This window comes from Micromys minutus, assembly GCF_963924665.1.
Source record: "Micromys minutus genome assembly, chromosome: 30".
NCBI classification, from domain to species: domain Eukaryota; kingdom Metazoa; phylum Chordata; class Mammalia; order Rodentia; family Muridae; genus Micromys; species Micromys minutus.
In genome coordinates this window covers 6746501-6763756 of record NC_137965.1, presented here as the reverse complement: position 1 = coordinate 6763756, position 17256 = coordinate 6746501, and the positions used below count along the sequence as shown (strand labels likewise).

At 41.1% G+C, this 17256-nt stretch overlaps 1 protein-coding gene across 4 annotated transcripts in view; it reads left to right on the top strand.

The window, feature by feature from the left end:
• The window catches only part of HIVEP2 (HIVEP zinc finger 2), a 166554-nt gene that overhangs the window by 128205 nt on the left and 21093 nt on the right, over positions 1-17256 (top strand). For all 4 annotated transcript variants that reach the window (XM_080941690.1, XM_080941688.1, XM_080941689.1 and 1 more), the window contains one exon: positions 17040-17084. The gene's annotated coding sequence lies outside the window, so the exon portion shown is untranslated. The remainder of the gene's footprint in view (positions 1-17039; positions 17085-17256) is intronic.

Below are 17256 nucleotides of genomic sequence, written 5' to 3'. Positions count from 1 at the left end.
TAAGAATAATTTATGACATCATATGATTGACAGGGGTCGTCCCCAATGACTTACATGGGGCATTTCATTTACTACACAGAACACCATTCTGGCATCATAGCTATTTTAAAATGAGGAAACGTTGGGGGAGTCATTCATTTAGGCTGGGTCTCATAGCTGGTGAATGGTGGGTGAGGATTAAGGCCTGATCTTATTGTTACCCCTCAAAGTCCACCACCTTCTTGGGATCTCCCATGGTCCAGAGCTCTCAAGAATAGCATAGCTCTTCTTTGGAGAAAAATAAGCTACACAGAAAATTACAGCCAAGATGAATGACCTTAATGCCCTCCTCATACCTTCTTTGTGGCAATACAGAAAATCTGGGACGAGGAAAACACCATCGTACCCGTGTGAGATCTTCTAGGCAGACCTCTTGTTTGGGTACCTTTGATAGTAAGAATGGAGCTCCTATTCATAGTGACTCAAATTAGCAAAAGAGAGCATTGTTGATCGCTGAGCCTAGCTAATGGCAAGGTGCTGAAAGTCAAAGCTCATTCAGATCTCTTGCTATCTTTTCTTTCTTTCTTTCTTTCTTTCTTTCTTTCTTTCTTTCTTTCTTTCTTTCTTCCTTCCTTCCTTCCTTCCTTCCTTTCTTTTTTCTTCCTTCCTTCCTTCCTTCCTTCCTTCCTTCCTTCCTTTCTTTCTTTCTTTCTTTCTTTCTTTCTTTCTTTCTTTCTTTCTTTCTTTCTTTCTTTGTTCACCTATTCCCAGTTCTCTCTTCTTGGTTAGCAGATGTGCAGACAGATGCAGTGACAGAGATAGGTGACCTCTTCTTACCTACAGATCCACACAGGAGAAAATGCTCTTGGGATAAAAACCTTTCTTCACCTTTGACAACTGTTACTCCTCAGAAGCATTTCCAGTATTCATCTGTGCTGTAAAATTACCACTTTCTTTTTTTTTTTTTTTTTTTTTTTTTTTTTTTGACAAAACAGGATTTTACAGACATAGGTGCATAGCAGGCAGATATGTAGACAATGAGAAACTGGTGCTCATGACACACTTTTGTCTCTAGCTTGGGCGTTTGCTGGGTGTATACCTACTAATTTACAGTCTTAATGACTGTGCCCTTGAGGAGACTATTTCGTATGAGTTGTTTTTGATGAGTTGCTCCTTTCTTTGGCATGTGTAGGGGGTTATGAAATAATTTAGAGTTAAGTCATAGTTTAATTCAGTTTGGTATTACTGCCTGTTGAGATGAAGTTTCATTCATTAATTCCTTAAGAAAAAGCAAGCAAAATAAGGAGTAGGCTTGGTGCTAACTACACAACTGTGCAGTGAACGTGTGCTAGCAGATGTCTTCAGACGGTTTATAGTCTTAGTTAGCCATAAGGTAATCACATTACCCTATTGTATAAAAGCTTCATGGCTATTACTGTGGTGCCCTCGGTGAAGTAAGAAGTATCTGTTAGGAGCTCGTCTTTTGACTTTTCTTCTACGCTTTCCTACATCAACAGCAAAACTGTCATCAGTACCAATGGCAACAGTCATATCCACTTGGCATTTAAAGAGATTTAACTTTTTTTTCCCACTTATATCAATAGGCTGCCTTATCATGGCATCTAAATTTTGACTTACCAACAAACTTTATTGTGTCAATGCCCAGGAGTAAGAAACTCAAGCTCAGCAGAGATGAGGACTTCACTTAATGCTGGTCCATCCGAGAGGAGACAGGACATCTGTGTGTGTTGTGATCCGTGGGAATAGCCTTATTCTGGGAATTATGAAGTCATGCCGTCTTCTAGTAAGCTTCTATTGCTTACTCTCTCTGAGCCTCGGTTTCTGCATTTGTTCATTTGTTAGAGAGATGTTGAGGCTGCAGTAAACTTTGAATGAGAAAGGGATTTTTGATACATTTTCTTCTTTATATTTCTTGGTATTAAGAATATTATAATCTGCTTGTTCAAGTAATTTATATCCTTATTAAAAATCAAAGAGCAGATGCTGCAGTAAAATTAGTCTGGGCATCTTGTCTAAGTTTTTCAGTGAAAGCACAGCGAGGCGCCTAGAAATTAGACAATACAATCCTTCATTCTGCCGTTCTCTCTTATGTTTGTGGGTTGTTATTTGTGTGGGTTTGGTACTGTCTTATTTTGTTTCCATAGGAAAGATTTCTTTTTTCTCTAAAGCCCCAGTTAGCATTGGATCTCCTGACTTTTGTCCTGACGAAATACCAATATTTTCAGGGACGGGCCATTATCAGACCCACCTCTCTTGTCTTTACTTTTCACCTACTTCTGTTTGCTGTGAAGAAAGTGTGTTGACAAAGTTGACACTCAGTGACATTCTAGCTCCAAAGGATTTTTTGTCAGGATTGTCTCGAGCAACTTTCATTTCCTTCAGTGATAGCTGAGAAAGAATGGAAGTGAGATTCCAAATGACATCTTTCAGTGTGGGCCCACTGAAATTGTGTCAGCTGATGCTGTTTGAGGACCTGGACATTTCAGCTAACTACCTTCCAAGCTGATAGAAGCATTGCCTATCGTATTGTTGTTCTTTGGCAGATGATTTTACATTGGTGTCAAAACCACCAACACTACACCAGTAAGCTTGCGTTGTGCATTGATCACTAATGTTGACTAAACCCCATTGGGAATTAAAAGCACACACACTGTAATGTTTACATTTCCTTGAGAGGCAAGATTGCTTTAAATCACGTGCAAATGATTAATCACAATGACACTTTGTTTCCAGACTCTTCATTGTTTAAATTTTAAATAGCACTTAGGATCATTAGTGCTTGTGTGTTAACCTATTAGGCAGATTTGAGACTTGATCAGGTGGACTCAAATCTGGTTAAAGTACATGCGTCTAAATTGGATTTTTTTTAACCCTTTGGATGCCAAACAGAATCTTTATCCAACCCTACAGTAGACTGCAGAAGGCTGGGGTGTGGGATCTGCCATCGCAAGTTATCTGTGTCCAAGAATATGTCAAATATATTTCCCATGCCTCCTGCTGAGACTTGACAGTGTCTGGAAACTTGACCATGTCGCAAATATAATTTGACCATATTGTTTCATATTATTCATGCACAGTTTCTTAGAGAAGGAAAAATAATATATGCTTCTATTAAGTTGTATTGTTCACATGTACTTTTTCTCTGTTGCCGCTGTAAAAACCTTCTAGAATCAGTGTGCTACAGTTAAGGGCTCAGAAAGATGAAAATACTTGGGTGGTTTCCATTATTTTTTATAGACCTGGAACTAATTAGTTTTTCTAGCTGTGCTGTCCAAACATGATTATAGAGCACAAATAGATTCGATTTTGGAAATGGTTCCTAACGGTACTTACGATGCTTCTTGTAATAATCCCGTCTGAGATGTGTGTGCTGCGCATATTGTTTTAATGTGGCTGAGACAAGAAAATACAAAACAAAACAGGTTTTTCATGGTGGCAATGATGCTAGTGACCAAAATTTTGCCTTGGCGGAGGGAGGGGGGACAAAAAAAACCAAGAAATACTTCCTTTAGAGAGGACACAAATTTATGTTAGTTTTCTAAATCAAAGAGGTTCACTAAATTGGCTGGAAGATACAATGTTTAGGTTGAAGTAAAAATAAAATTCCTGGGCTAGTGTGAGCTTACTGGGCAGTTCCAAAGCATTTTGATCCTCCACTCATGTCTGAGGGTTTTCTGCACATCTTGGACACCCACCTATGAGTAAATTTATACCCATTCCTTAGATCATCTTTTCTTTTTATTTATTTGTCTACTAATGTAAAAATAGGCACCAGCTTACTACTGTGTTTACCACTGTAGTGTGCTCTGTGATACATTCAGATTCCTCCTCACCCTCTCTCTTCTCTGTCTCTCTCTGTCTCTCTGTCTTTGTCTCTCTTTGTTCCTCTCTGTCTCTCTCTCTCTCTCTCTCTCTCTCTCTCTCTCTCTCTCTCTCTCTCTCTGTGAGTGTGTGTGTGTGTGTGTCTGTGTGTGTGTGTAATGCTTGTACAGGAGTGTGCCCAGCAAAGGCTAGGACAATACATTAAGTGCCTTCCTACATTATTTTCTGCCTTATTTTGTTTAGAAAAGATCTCTCACTGAACCAAAAGCTTGACATTTAGGCTAAACTGGATGTCCAGAAAATTCTCTGGATCTGCCCTTCCCTGCCTCCTAACGTTGGGGTTAGAGACATGTGTAGCCAAGCCTGGGGACTTGGGGACTGGCTGCTCGAAGTCCTCATGTTCCTCCTGTTTATGAATCCTCAGCACTTTTACTCACTCAGCCATCTCCCCAGTGCCACCAATGACTCTGACTTTCTGTGTGCTTCATACGTGGTTCAGCATGCAGTGCGTAGTTGATTTAATAAGGCAAGAAGTTTGTATTCCAGATGACAAATGATGGCTTGTCTTTCTAAAACTTCCTACTGTGTCTGAAATCATGGCAGCTTAGTTTCACACTTAGAACATTAAGGGGATTGCTTCTGCTGTAAAGAGACACACACACAGTCAGACACACACACTCACACACACACACACACACCAGTGTAACCCCAGGTAAACATGGGAAATAACATAAAGTTATGTCTTTGTTTGGTTGTGTAGTTCTCACTGTGATACGGACATCAAATAACCCTTTTCATCTTATCCCCGTTCCTCCAAATATTTAGTTCAGTAGTTAGTGCTAAGACGGTATGGAATGAAGCTGTTGTTTACCAGCACAATAACACTTGAAAATAGGAGAAAAAGAATTATGTGGAGGAAAGAAGACAAAGGGGAAATTAGAGATTATACCACAAACGGAGAAAAAGTGATCAATCATTATTTGTTTGGAGCAGGCTGTGTAAGACAAGGTTTCTCTGCAGAGCCTGGGCCAGCTTTCAACACCCAGTCCTCCTGCCTCAGCCTCTTGAGCACTTAGTGTTCAACTGGAAGTTAGATGTAGTTAACATGACATGTAGTTAAGCTGAACACCATCTGCATGGCTCTGCCTTTCTGCTAAGATAGTCTAACCTGCAGCCGCCAGAAGAGAACCGTACAGCAATGGGGGTTGTCTCCTACCCATGGCCTCCTTAAGCCATGTGGCTCACCTCGGGTGGCCGTGTGAAAGGGGTTTCTTTGATTGAAATGTTTACTTTGAAAGTTTAAAAAAAAATTATTCAAGCTTGGGAGAAGGGGATCATAAGAGGAGGCCGTACCCGGTCTGCAGAGTGGGTTTAATGCAGGCAGCTTGAGGAGACCAGTTCTGAAATGAGAACAGAGATGGAGAGAACAGGAGGGAGGGACCAGGAGGGAGGGACCAGGAGGGAGGGACAAGGAGGGAGGGACAAGGAGCCGCAGTACAAGACAGAAAGTACACACGCAGAAAGAAAGCTGGCTGTGGATTAAATCATTGCTTTTGCTGCTTTGGATGCTAAATAATGTACTACTATTTATAGAAACTGAATCAGCTGACATCTGATTTTGCTAACAATATCCCTTTTAGGAAAACTTAAAATTTTCATTAAACAATTTTTCATAAAACTGAAAGTAGGGCTGGAGAGATGGTTCAGTGGTTCAGAGCACTGACTGCTCTTCCAGAGGTCCTGAGTTCAAATCCCAGGAGCCATCTGGTGGCTCACAACCGTCTGTAATGAGATCTGATGCCCTCTTCTGGTGTGTCTGAGGACAGCTACAGTGTATTCACATATAATAAATGAGTAAACCTTTAAAAAGCAAAACAAAACCCTGAAAGTAATTCAAAGCCCATCGACTATTTTTTTCTCTTTCCTTCTTCCATGCTCGATAGGTTTAGCAATAACGTTGTAGGTTATCAGTGTCTCCTTTGAAGGTGAAGATCATTGACTCTCTAGGGTCCATTCTTGTTCTTCCTAGTTGGCTTATGTGACAAGGCCAGGTTATTAATGTTCCAGTAATAAAGAGTTTGGATAGTTATAAAGTAGGGAAAAAGAACTATTTGACTTAGAGCTTGCAGAGTTAAGCCTAGACCAGAAACATCACAGTGTGTCTAGGTTCTCAAAGGAAGACTGACTTTTCACCCTTCCAACTCCTAGTTGGTCTGAACTTAATGATATGGAAATTTACATTATTATTATTATTATTAAATATTATTACAATTTTTAACATTATTTAAATTAATATATTATGAGACTAAGCATAAAATAACCGAGTGATAACAGAAGTTTGTACCTCTTTGTTCCTAAAACCAGTGAGCTTGCTATGTGACTCACTGGCTGTCACATATGCTTGTTGGACCGTGGTAGCAACAGTGGTCTTGGCAGACACGGTATGAGCTGATGGATTTGTGTGGGAGAGTTGGTGTTGCCAATACCAGGGGAGGACAGGAGCTTGCAGGCTGATGCCTTGGCGTGGGGGGAAGGAGAGGGGACAATGACCCTGCAGGACCAAGGGAATCAAACAGATATTCACTCACCTCCTGTAGACCGAAACTCATTTTCAAAGGCACATCAGCCAAGAAGGGTAAGGTAGGCATTCAATATGTGCTTGAAAATGTCATAAGATAATCAGAAACATTAGCTAAACAGTCATAAGTAGTAGTCATGGGTGCACACAGTTTTGCCTTTAAAAACTTGCAATTTACTGTGCATTGCTGTATTGTGCTCTAGAATAGCAATACCTCATGGATTACTTGTAAATCAACTAACCTATCCTTCTTTCCTTCCTTCCTTCCTTCATTGGATCAAAACGAGGCTCCTACACATTCTACTGTGAATAGCATTACCCACCCCTGTTTATTAGATGGATAATTTATCAGTTTCATACCTGTGTGTGGAATACCATGTGACACTTTCATACACATGAAACTGGGTCCTTTGCAGAACCAGGCCCTATGCAAACTGTCAGAGTAGGTACTTGGAGCTCACTTGTCAAAGGTCCTTTTGTGATGAGTCAAGAAGATTCACTCTTCTATGTACCCTATTCAACTTTGTGCTTGTCTGTGCATGCGTGCATGGTATGTGTGTGATGTGTGTATTATGTGAGTTTGTTTGTGTCCTCATGTGTGTGCTTTTAGGTCCATGTGCAGCTTGTATGTGCATTAGTTGTGTGCTTGTGTACGAAATGTGCATTTGTATGTGGGGTGTGTGTGTGTGTGTGTTGTATGAGTTTGTATATGTGCTCATATGTGTGCATGTGTGTGTTGTGGTGTAGGTAAAGGTACATGTGTTTATGTATATGTGTCTGTGGTCATGTGTGTGCTTCTATGTTTGGTGTGTGTGTGTAGATGTGTTTATGTGTGTACATGGTATGTGTGTGATGTGTGTTTTCGTGTGTGTGTGTGTGTGTGTGTGTGTGTGTGTGTGTGTATGTGCATATGTGTTCCATCACATGAAGATCTTTCTAAGCATCTCACAATTACTTGACACTTAACACTAAGGCTCTTGACACTTCAAAGGTGAACAGTGGACTAGCTGTGAGAGTCTTTTTTTTTTTAATGAGAAGAAAAATATGTCTAAGTAAAGCTTGTGAGATTCACAAGACACATCTTGAACATGGCTATCTGTGCCCTTCTCTCGTCTTTCACCACCAATTCCAAATAGTCTACCCTCAAACCCCAAATACTCTTCTACCCTGTAGCTGAGAAGGAGCATTGATGCTGTCAGGGACGCCATGCTCAACCCTTCCCTTTCACCAAGAGACACAGGAGTCAGGTCTGTGCCGTGTTCCACTGGTGCACTCTGGAACTTACCTTAAGGCCAGCAGGTTTGTCTGAGCCTTTTCTTAAAACTGTGATTTAACATATATTTTTAACCTGTTAGAAAAATAAAGATCACTGAAAGCCAGAGAGGTTTGTCATTGAACTATTAGCCTCATGAAAAATTCACTGAAGTCTCATTAAATTCTCGTTTAGATTGTCGACAAAACCCATCCTACAAACAGTGGATAATGTTCAAATACCCATTTCTTTGTCTTCTATGAGATTACTTTTTCTCTTGCTAATTTAATAAAAATAGTTATTATAATCCACAAGTAAACATCTGATCCGAAGGTCTGTTTTCTTCCCAGGTTAGGAAGGCCAAGAGACCACTTAGATAGAAACAGGGACACTTGTGCTTTCTAAGTTTTAATTACGCATTGGAGATGAATATTTGGAAAATACTTTCAAGAGTAACTCAGAAAGCAAGAAGCCTGCAGTGACTGAGTAACCAGCTTCTTACCCAGTTCAATAAGCCATACTCACCTTATGCTAAGGCATCTAGCTCACAGGAGTCTGAGACCCTTTTCTTTCGTCATTTGAGACTATAATGTAATCACATCATTTCTCCCTCCCCCTTTCTACCTCCAAACCCTACCAATTTGCTTTGCTTTCTTTTAAATGCATGGCCTCATTTCTGCAGTTAGTTTTTCTTACATGCACAAATGTATATGCATATATATTCCTAAATCTAACCTGCTTGGTTTGTATAGTATTACAAATATGTATGTTCTTAGGGACGACCTTTTGGAATTGGATAACCAGTGGGTGAGCTCTTCCCTTAAAAAGAATGTTTTTGCCAGTCTCGGCGTTCCTTGGCTGCCTTGTGGGTTCCCCTTTCGATTTTTGGCACGTGTTCTTGCTGTTGGTTGCCTTGTGGGGTTCCCGGTGTTGTCCTTCTTCAGTTCATGCTTAGGCAGGCATGTGGGTGAGACTTTGTGGGTGGAGCTTCTGACATTACTAGGAGACAGTCTCCTAGCAAATACCTGGTCCTCTGGCTCTTACCTGCCCTTCCTCTACAATGTTCCCTGAGCCTTAGATGTGGGAGCTTTTTTTCTGGATGTATCCCTTCCACAAGTGTGCCTTCGGATGTGCTGTGACTTCTCTGTGATGGTGTCTATCTGTTTCAAAGAGCAGTTTCCTTGGTTGGGGATTAGGAAACATACTTACCTGTTGGCATCTTGGCGAATATTTAGAAGGTAGTTAAAGGCTATGCTGGCTCAGGGAAGGGGTGGTTGTAGGTTCTCCTCCAAGATCTGTGACTCACTAGCCTTGGGTAGTTCACTGGGTCTTTGTGACCCAGAGATTTTTAAACAACATTCATCAGCACCCTTCCTGGCAAACTCAGTATTTAGTAAATGTGATTTTGTCACTGGGTGATTTCATATGAGTCTAATAATCTCAAAGTAAAGTTTTTTTTTTTTTAGGTGATATTCTTTCTGCTTTTATTGTAACAACAGTGCACCACACAAACTATCCATCTCTCGGAAGTTTGGGGAAATATTTTTCTTTTATTTTGATGGAGAAGCCAAGCTTTAAAAGCTCACTTAAAATTAATGGGAAAATTAATTTTCCAAGAGAGTTTGACTGTGGCTTCATTTTAATAGTGAAAATAATTGCCTAGCTTGCAAGACCATAACTGATTGCCTGTCCGGGCTCGCTTACTCCAATCAATTCTGTGCCGTTCATGTTAATATCATTGGAACCTCTGCTTTATGATTGCCTTAATGCCTGGGCAGGTCCTACAAGGTCAGAGTGTAACGATATCACTAAGGTTTGTTCCTTTTTTATTTATTTATTTATTTATTTATTTTTTTGAGAAAACCAAACTTGCAATAAGTCAGGTCACAGTTATATATCTGTTGGATCCTGGGAGAAAGAGAGGCTATAATCTGAAACTTCAGAGATAAGGGTATGAGATGAGCCCGTCCCACGTGCCATAGCTGTTGTCCGGCCGGAGGTGAGAGCATTTCCCTGGTTTCAGCTTGTCAGCCGTTCACAGAGTGTGCCTGGCCTGTGGCGGTGGCTGGCAGATATAATGAGTTGGGATTTTCCGGGATCTCTTGAGAACTTGAGCGCTTTCTCCCTTTCTTACCTCTTCCTGTAGTGACTGTTGGATGGCCAGTCCTGGGTATTCTGTGAAAACTGCACAAAGCTGTTGCCTAAAACATGTTATCTATAAATCTTGGCCCACGTATGTCTTGAATGACTTTTAAATGCAAGAGAGCTCAATGATTTGTTTTCCTTTTTTTCCTGAGTGATGTCATGGGTTTTGTTTATTTGTTTTTTTACTTTAGTAAAAGCTCCAATTACCAAGGAATATTTTTCCTCTTTAAAAAAAAATAATAAAAAAACCTTTATTAGTCATGAAATTTCAAGTAAATTTAAAAAAATCACACCCCACAATTAACCAAATCCAAAGTCTATGCAAGTCGATGGAATTTTGTACAATTAGAATAGACATTTGAAACAGAAGCTGTGGAGTTTCACATTAAACTTTACACCTTTGGTATCAATATATTTTTATGTATCACCCAAACCTCCTGCCCCCCCCAAAAAATCCAGCATGGACTAGAGACACAATTTATTTTACAGCCTCTTCCCTGACTCACATTCATCATCTAGATTCAGTTTCTTCCTGTTCCCGTATATTAGCCTTTCTTGTTCATTGTTATCCATAAGATACTGTACCTAATATATGCATGTGTATACGTATAGTATTGTATATATGATATTTTTCTCATATTCCATGAACAAGAGAAAAATAAGGTTTTTTTTTTTTCTTTAGATTGTGTGACCATACTTCTTTTGGATTAATTTTATTTTTAAAAGAGATGATATTTGAGTACAGCAGCATTTTATTTTACCTTCATTTCTAGCTTTTATACATTCTTGCCCCTCCCCAAATGGTAGGTGGCCGTGTCATGTCCCCTGTCTTTGATGATATTTCCTGGTTAGAGGGAAGCTTGACAGCTCCCATTCTGAGTGCTCGCAGTGTTTGATTTGGGGCAAGAAGAACCCAATTTAAAACAGAAAATAAATCTGGCACTTGCCTAATAATTTGCTGTTGGCTGCAGCGGAGTCTTCTCCGGCCGCCCACGTTCATCTGCTTGCTGACGTGGCTTCTGCCTCACTCACAGGAGCTATTTTTTGTGCCTTTTGTCTTTACAGAAACCAAGTGGGCCTGCTTGCTTGTAATGATTCATATCTTAAAGTGCACAGGGTGCCCTGAAATCCTACTTCAGGGGTACAGTAAGGTGAAGAGGGGTAGGGAGGAGAGATGACAGCCCTTGGAATCCTTGTAAGAAGTGGTCCAGGGGCAGGGCACCTTTTGACTGTTGGGTCATGGTTCTTTAGTTCTATTGACAGAAGTCTTGGAAACTTCTTGTCACGCCACAGACCAGGGTGCTGTTGCTGTCTTAAATAGTAAATTTACAGTGTGCGTCTGTGGGGATGGCCATTGGTTTTTACTGAGTAGCTCAGATTGACTTAGAATCTGCTCAACCTCAGCCTCCTGAGTTCTGATGTATAGCAGGCCTTTTATGCATCGAGCCAGACTCAGATGATTAGTCATACACTTTCGTTACATACTGTGATCTTCCTCAAACTTCTTAAGGTTGGATTTAGATAAGTATTGATTCAAAGTATAATAAAGTTCTTTTCTTTGTTACTTACTGGCAACTATGAAGGGGATATAATGTTTTTTCTTCTTTTCTTTCTTGGTTTTGGGCTTTCTGGTTCAGAAATTAATTTTAGCAGAGAACGTAGCAGCGGGAACATGAATTTTTATGAGGTTATCTGAGCCTTATCTGAGGACTGTGTGTGGAAGCCTTGTGGGGAACCTCTAGGAGACAGAATGGAGCCCGGGACTACAGGCTGCAGCTTTCACCTCTGGTTCATTGGATCTGGTTGGATTTTTGTGCCTCTGGTACACATGTGTGCAGTTGCATATGCATGCTTACACATGCACACCCATGGAGGGCTTTGGTTGTTCTTGCTTAGGCACACTGTCCATTTTAGTTTTGAGACAGTCTCTCCCTGGCTCGGAACTCACCAAGTATGCTAGGGTAGCTGGCTAGAGAGCCTTGGAGTCTGCGGAGTCCAGCACTGAGAGTCCAGCACTTCCGCTCTGGAAATCGAACTCCTGGCCTCAGCTTGCCAAGCAAGCACATTATCCTCTGAGCCTTCTCCTTAGCCCCAATACATCCAGTTGTCACGGTAGCATTGTGTTCAAAATTGCTTTCTGCTCTGTTACAAGGAATTCCCTTCTAATGCAAGCATTACGTATAGAGAGAATTCTTTTAAAATTACAGTAATGCTTTTTGAGAGATATAATCTCAATTTTTTTTTTTTTTTTGAGAGCTGGCAGTTTCTGTGGGTGAAGAGTGAGCTCGCCTATTTAGTTCACTGTCAGCAGCACAGCGTAGACCGTCCTGTTCATCCTTGAGATTCTCAGAAATAGCCTGTGAGCTTCCGCAGAGCGAGATGGGAAGCAAAGGCAATGTGATGCATTTTATTGATATAAAGATAACAGGTTGATAATGTTCATTCTGCTACTGATTTCACCTGTCTTTGAAGAGTAGCTTGGACCTGCAGTGAACACATACGGAAACAACCCCAACCTGACAGGTGTGTTCTGTTTAGAGAGAAATATGTTGTGCGGCCTTTGTTCCTTTTGATTCCTGTGATAGGTCCACGTTAATCGTCACTTTCTCAATGGGGAGAGCCTCATTTGAGAGTACTCCCCCGCGCCCCCCCACATAGTTTATTTCCATATAAAGTTCTTCATGGTTCCAACCCTTATAAGAATAGCTTTTGCAGTGCAATTCACTGGGAACATGAAATCACAACTGTCTGAGGCTCTAAAAGTCTGGTCGGATGTTAGAAGTGCCAGGCTAGACTCAAAATAAGTCACGTGCCTTGACTGTATCCGCAGCGATGGTGGCACGGCTGCCCACTAGGGAAGACACGTCTCCGTTTGAGATGTCAAGTTTGGCTGCGGGCCACCACCCGAGTTTCCCTGTTCTCCCGGGTCGCCTGGCAGGGTTCCAGGAGATACACCGTTTTCTCCTAGTGGCAACTCGGCCATTTTAGGAAAGAGTAAAGGTTTTGTGGAGGTTTTTACTAAAAGAAGCAGCTTTTCCTTGAATAATTCAGCTTTGGGGAAAATATTCCAGAATGACCTCAAGGAAATCTGTGTTCCTCAGAATGTTGGCACTTGGTCTCAGTTTTTGAGGGGTCCCTCGCCCCCTGATACCTTGCTCTTTCTGAGTAGGAGTCCATCAGCCCTGTCATAGTGATAGTGCTGATACCTACGTTTTTATAAGACATGCTCCTGTGCGTGTGCATGCGTGTGCATGTGTTGTCTCCTGTATAAACACGACCTCTAGTAGGCAGTTTGCCCTACGTAGCTGAGGATGACATTAAACTGCTGACCCTCCCGCCTCCTCCCCTGCGTACCAGAATTACGGCTGAAGGACACTGGACCTGAGCTCATTTGTTTCTTAAAATATTTGATTCGTGATCCACACAGCGATGGCAAGGTCTGTATGCTTTGTTCATAAGAACAGTGTCTCGCAACCCTCCAAACCGATAAGAACGACAGACCACAGCTAAGCAGCCATTTTGATTTTTAAGAAATGCCTCATTCGTAAAATACCGGGAGCAAAGAGGCTGAGCTTGTTGCCTGCTGTCATTTTGCTACTTAGAACGTGATACTCTGGTAACGCTCACTTAACATTTGCCACCACTCAAGTGAGGATGAATTTCCTGAGGTAAATGAATCCAGCTGAAAAGCAACACAGTAGCGAAGGTCTCCATCACTGAACCAAGCAAGCCCACCTTCTAGATGCCTATCCCACCATCTCTTTCATACGGTGGCCCTTTCTTGTGTCTGGTTCCTCTGCTGCCACAATCATGGCTGCTTATTCCCCCCCCCCCCACACACACACAACATGCAGGCACATGCACGCACACACACTCACACATACCCTGGAACAGCCACCCAGAGTAGAGTACCTTTTTCAATACAACCATCCTCTGAAAAGTGCCACTGCCCAACAGGATGGTGCCTGTCTTTCCCGATGCAAAGACACCTTTTGGCTGTCACCCCATCCACAGGAGCCCCTACACCCATATGCTCTGCCTTTTATCCTCAGTGCACTGAAACACTCAGGAAATTTTAAATGTGACTGTGAGACTGAGCTTGGAATATCGAGTCCTTTGTCGGCAGTGAGTGCCAAAAAAAAATGACTTTGTGTGGGTTTGGTTACCATAAAAAGAAATCCCAGTGAATAAAAAGGATAAACAGCTATTTCTCTTTTCATATAAGAATTGCTCTGCCATACAATTTTTTTTGGCAGAGTAATCGATTGGGGGGAAACTGGTATTTATATGCAGCATGCTTTTGAAAATATCATAAATGGATATTGCATGATCATAAAGAACATAATCTAGCTGTAAGAAAACACGTTTATAGAGCTTCATAGCTTTAAGCAGACCTATATCAAGAAAGTTAAAGTCAAATCCTAAAATATGCAATGATACGTTTGATTTTTAAGACAATATTCGGCCCCATGCGTTTTTCTAGACTCAATCATTCATTTGCTGGGAAGTTTCTCTCTATTATACTTTCTCTCTGATGTACTCTCACGTAATAAAATGTTTTCCCATTCAAGACCATTGTCATACATTTTAGTAATACAGAACAAACCAAAGAATTTGTTTCTTTTGGAAAATTAAACCTCTTCATAAAAATATCAAATAACAAAAGAGACACATCTTTATCACAAGCTGGACTTAACTTTGAAAGTCTTGTGATTTTTAGAGTGACTTCTGTTCCTTGACATCAGTGAAGGAAAACAGCACAGAAACCGTGTACACACCGGAAGGAACACACACATGTAGTCAGTGGCCTATGCTTTCTGTCACATTGACGTTCACAGCCAAGATAAAGGGACTCAAGACAAGCAGTTCACGTGTCCCTCCATGTCTGTAGTATCCATCAGTGTGATCCTGCAGGATTCCACAAAGGACCCAGCACGTTTTGTCCTTTCCCACCTTCCCTGCCTCAGGAAGTTCCAGTGATTCATGAGTAGCAGTGAGTTTGAGGGGTCCTCAGAAATAGTACCTGAAGGAATGATGTAAATGCAGATATGTTTAAAATCATATGTAAAAGGGTCCTATGGGTGTGTGTGTGTGTGTGTGTGTGTGTGTGTGTGTGTGTGTGTGATGCATGTTGACTATATAAGTGTATTTGCCTTGCTTTTTACATGGATGCTGGGCGCAGGGTCACACAGAACTTGGGTTCTCAGAGCTGCCTAGCAAGCACTCTTAATCTACCGAGTTATCTCCCTAGCCCTCTCTTGGTCACAGTCTCGAGCATTTCACTGAATCAAGACAACCCTGTCATAGGTGAATGTGGATCAGAGCATCCTCCAGCTTGGAAGTCCACACAGCTCTTCCTGAAGGATCTGGGAGTAGGAAGAAAGTTCTGGGGAAATCCCAGAGGAGCTAACCCTGAAAGTCTGCTTTTGGATTGTATATGGCGCTTTCCCTCCTTGTTCTTTGATAGGAGTTTTGTTTGCTTTGTCTGTTTTGTGTATTGTCCTCACCGAGGATGAAGGGTATGTGTCTAGTCGTTGGTCTAATGGTTTTAATTGGGTGCTGTAAAATGTAATGGTAGCTGTCTGATTTAGAAAGACAACTATCTCATTGTCAAATAAAACCATGAGGACATTAAAGTCTTTCTTTTCAAGAAATATTGTCCTTACTTCACTTGAAGTTTTTGCTATAGCAAAATTACATATTCTGTGTCATCCAAAGAATGAGAAGTGATAAATGCTAATTTTCACTTCTGAGGTTCATATTTTCCTTTAAAGTAATGATCGTTAAAGAACAAAGAGAAGCAATTTGTCTTCAAGGTTTCTCATATTCTCCTAAGGAACTGCCTATGCCATAGTTAGAACACTATTTAAATCATGGAGTTACTCCTTAAGAAGTCACAAAGAAAAATGGCCTCTTTCTTTATCTCCAACTTGGGAAGCTGAGGTATTTTCTTCTAGAGCATTTGAAACTTGAGGGTTTTAAGTAAGCAAAATTTTGGGGCTAGGCGAAAATACTTAGAGAAAAATAGTGAAGATATAGGATTTGTAAAATTTTGGTAAGACATTGGAGTGTGAAGACTATTGCTCAGAGGTCAGCCAAGTTGGATTCCAGTCCCCAAGCTCGGTCTCCTGACCTCTCCTCCTCAGTGGAACAGAGGTCTACAGCCTCTAAGTGTCATGAACACCAAGAGAGATGCCACTTGACCTTTTGGGTTTAATTGTGTTGGTGTAAAACAAATGTATTGTGAGTGATATCTAGTGTTGTCACTGTAGGTTGTCTTCCTCCCCTGAAGTGCTCAGAACCAGTACAACAGTGTTACAACACGCGCGTACACACTATGACCTAACATCCCTTCAATCCAGTGAACACAGTCTGAGCCTACCCTCCCAGATCTGTAGGATACTCCATTCCCTTTCCCTGAAACTGTTCTAGATTCCACATAGGAATGTTATACCATTCATGTCTTTTCATCCCCCCCCCCCCATTTCACTTCCTGTAATCGTGAGAGTTAGTGCAAATGATGACATTCCATCTTCTGTGTAGATATGGTCGTGTGTGAATGTCCATGTGTGTGCAGGTGGCATTCATTCCAATTTTCATCCTTTTTAAGGTAAAATCATATCACTGTGTATGTGTTTCTGTGTACGTTTTAGAATTGTGTTTTCCTGTGCCAGTGAAGAATGCCTGTTAGCTTTTTTGATGGACATTGCATTAAATTTGTAGATCATCTTGGGCAGTAAAGTCATATGACGATATTGCTTCTTACTATCCATGGAGCTGGGTGGCCTTTCCATGTTCTCATATATTCTTTACTGTCTCCTTCTTCAGTGTTTTATAATTTCTATGGTACCGATCTTTCAGCTCTTTGGTTAAATATGTTCTGTTGTTGTGGCTGCTGCTGAAGCTATTATAAATGGGATGACTTTCTTGAATTCTATTTAAAATATTTTGCTACTGGGGCATGCCTACTATGACTTTTTATAATTTTGGACAAAATCTATCCCATTCTTCAGCCTCCTGAACGTATGCAGTAAAGAAAGCAATAGCACAACTCTTACTACTCTTGTTGTGGCTCAGCATAAGCTACAGCACTGGAGTAGCACACTCTAAAACAGTGTTTACATATTAAAGCATTGCAGCTTTTCTCCTTAGTGAAATGAACCTTTCACTTTCTGTGCTTGTATGATAACGCTGTCCTTTGATGGAGTAGCTTTTTCCTAATGGTGTTTGTTTTGTGCGCAGGAAGCGTCAGGACAATCATGCCCATGAGAACTCTCGACTGTTCAGGTAATCTCTTCATGTTTAAATGATGCTTTAAACTGTCTGCAAAGCAAGCCTTACTTCCAGGAAATTAAGGCTTCAGGACAGTTCTGTCGGGACACATCAATCTGGTCTCCCCAGAGTCCTTTGATGATCGCTGTGTCTTCTGCATGTGATCTAGCTCTGATGATTGCCATTT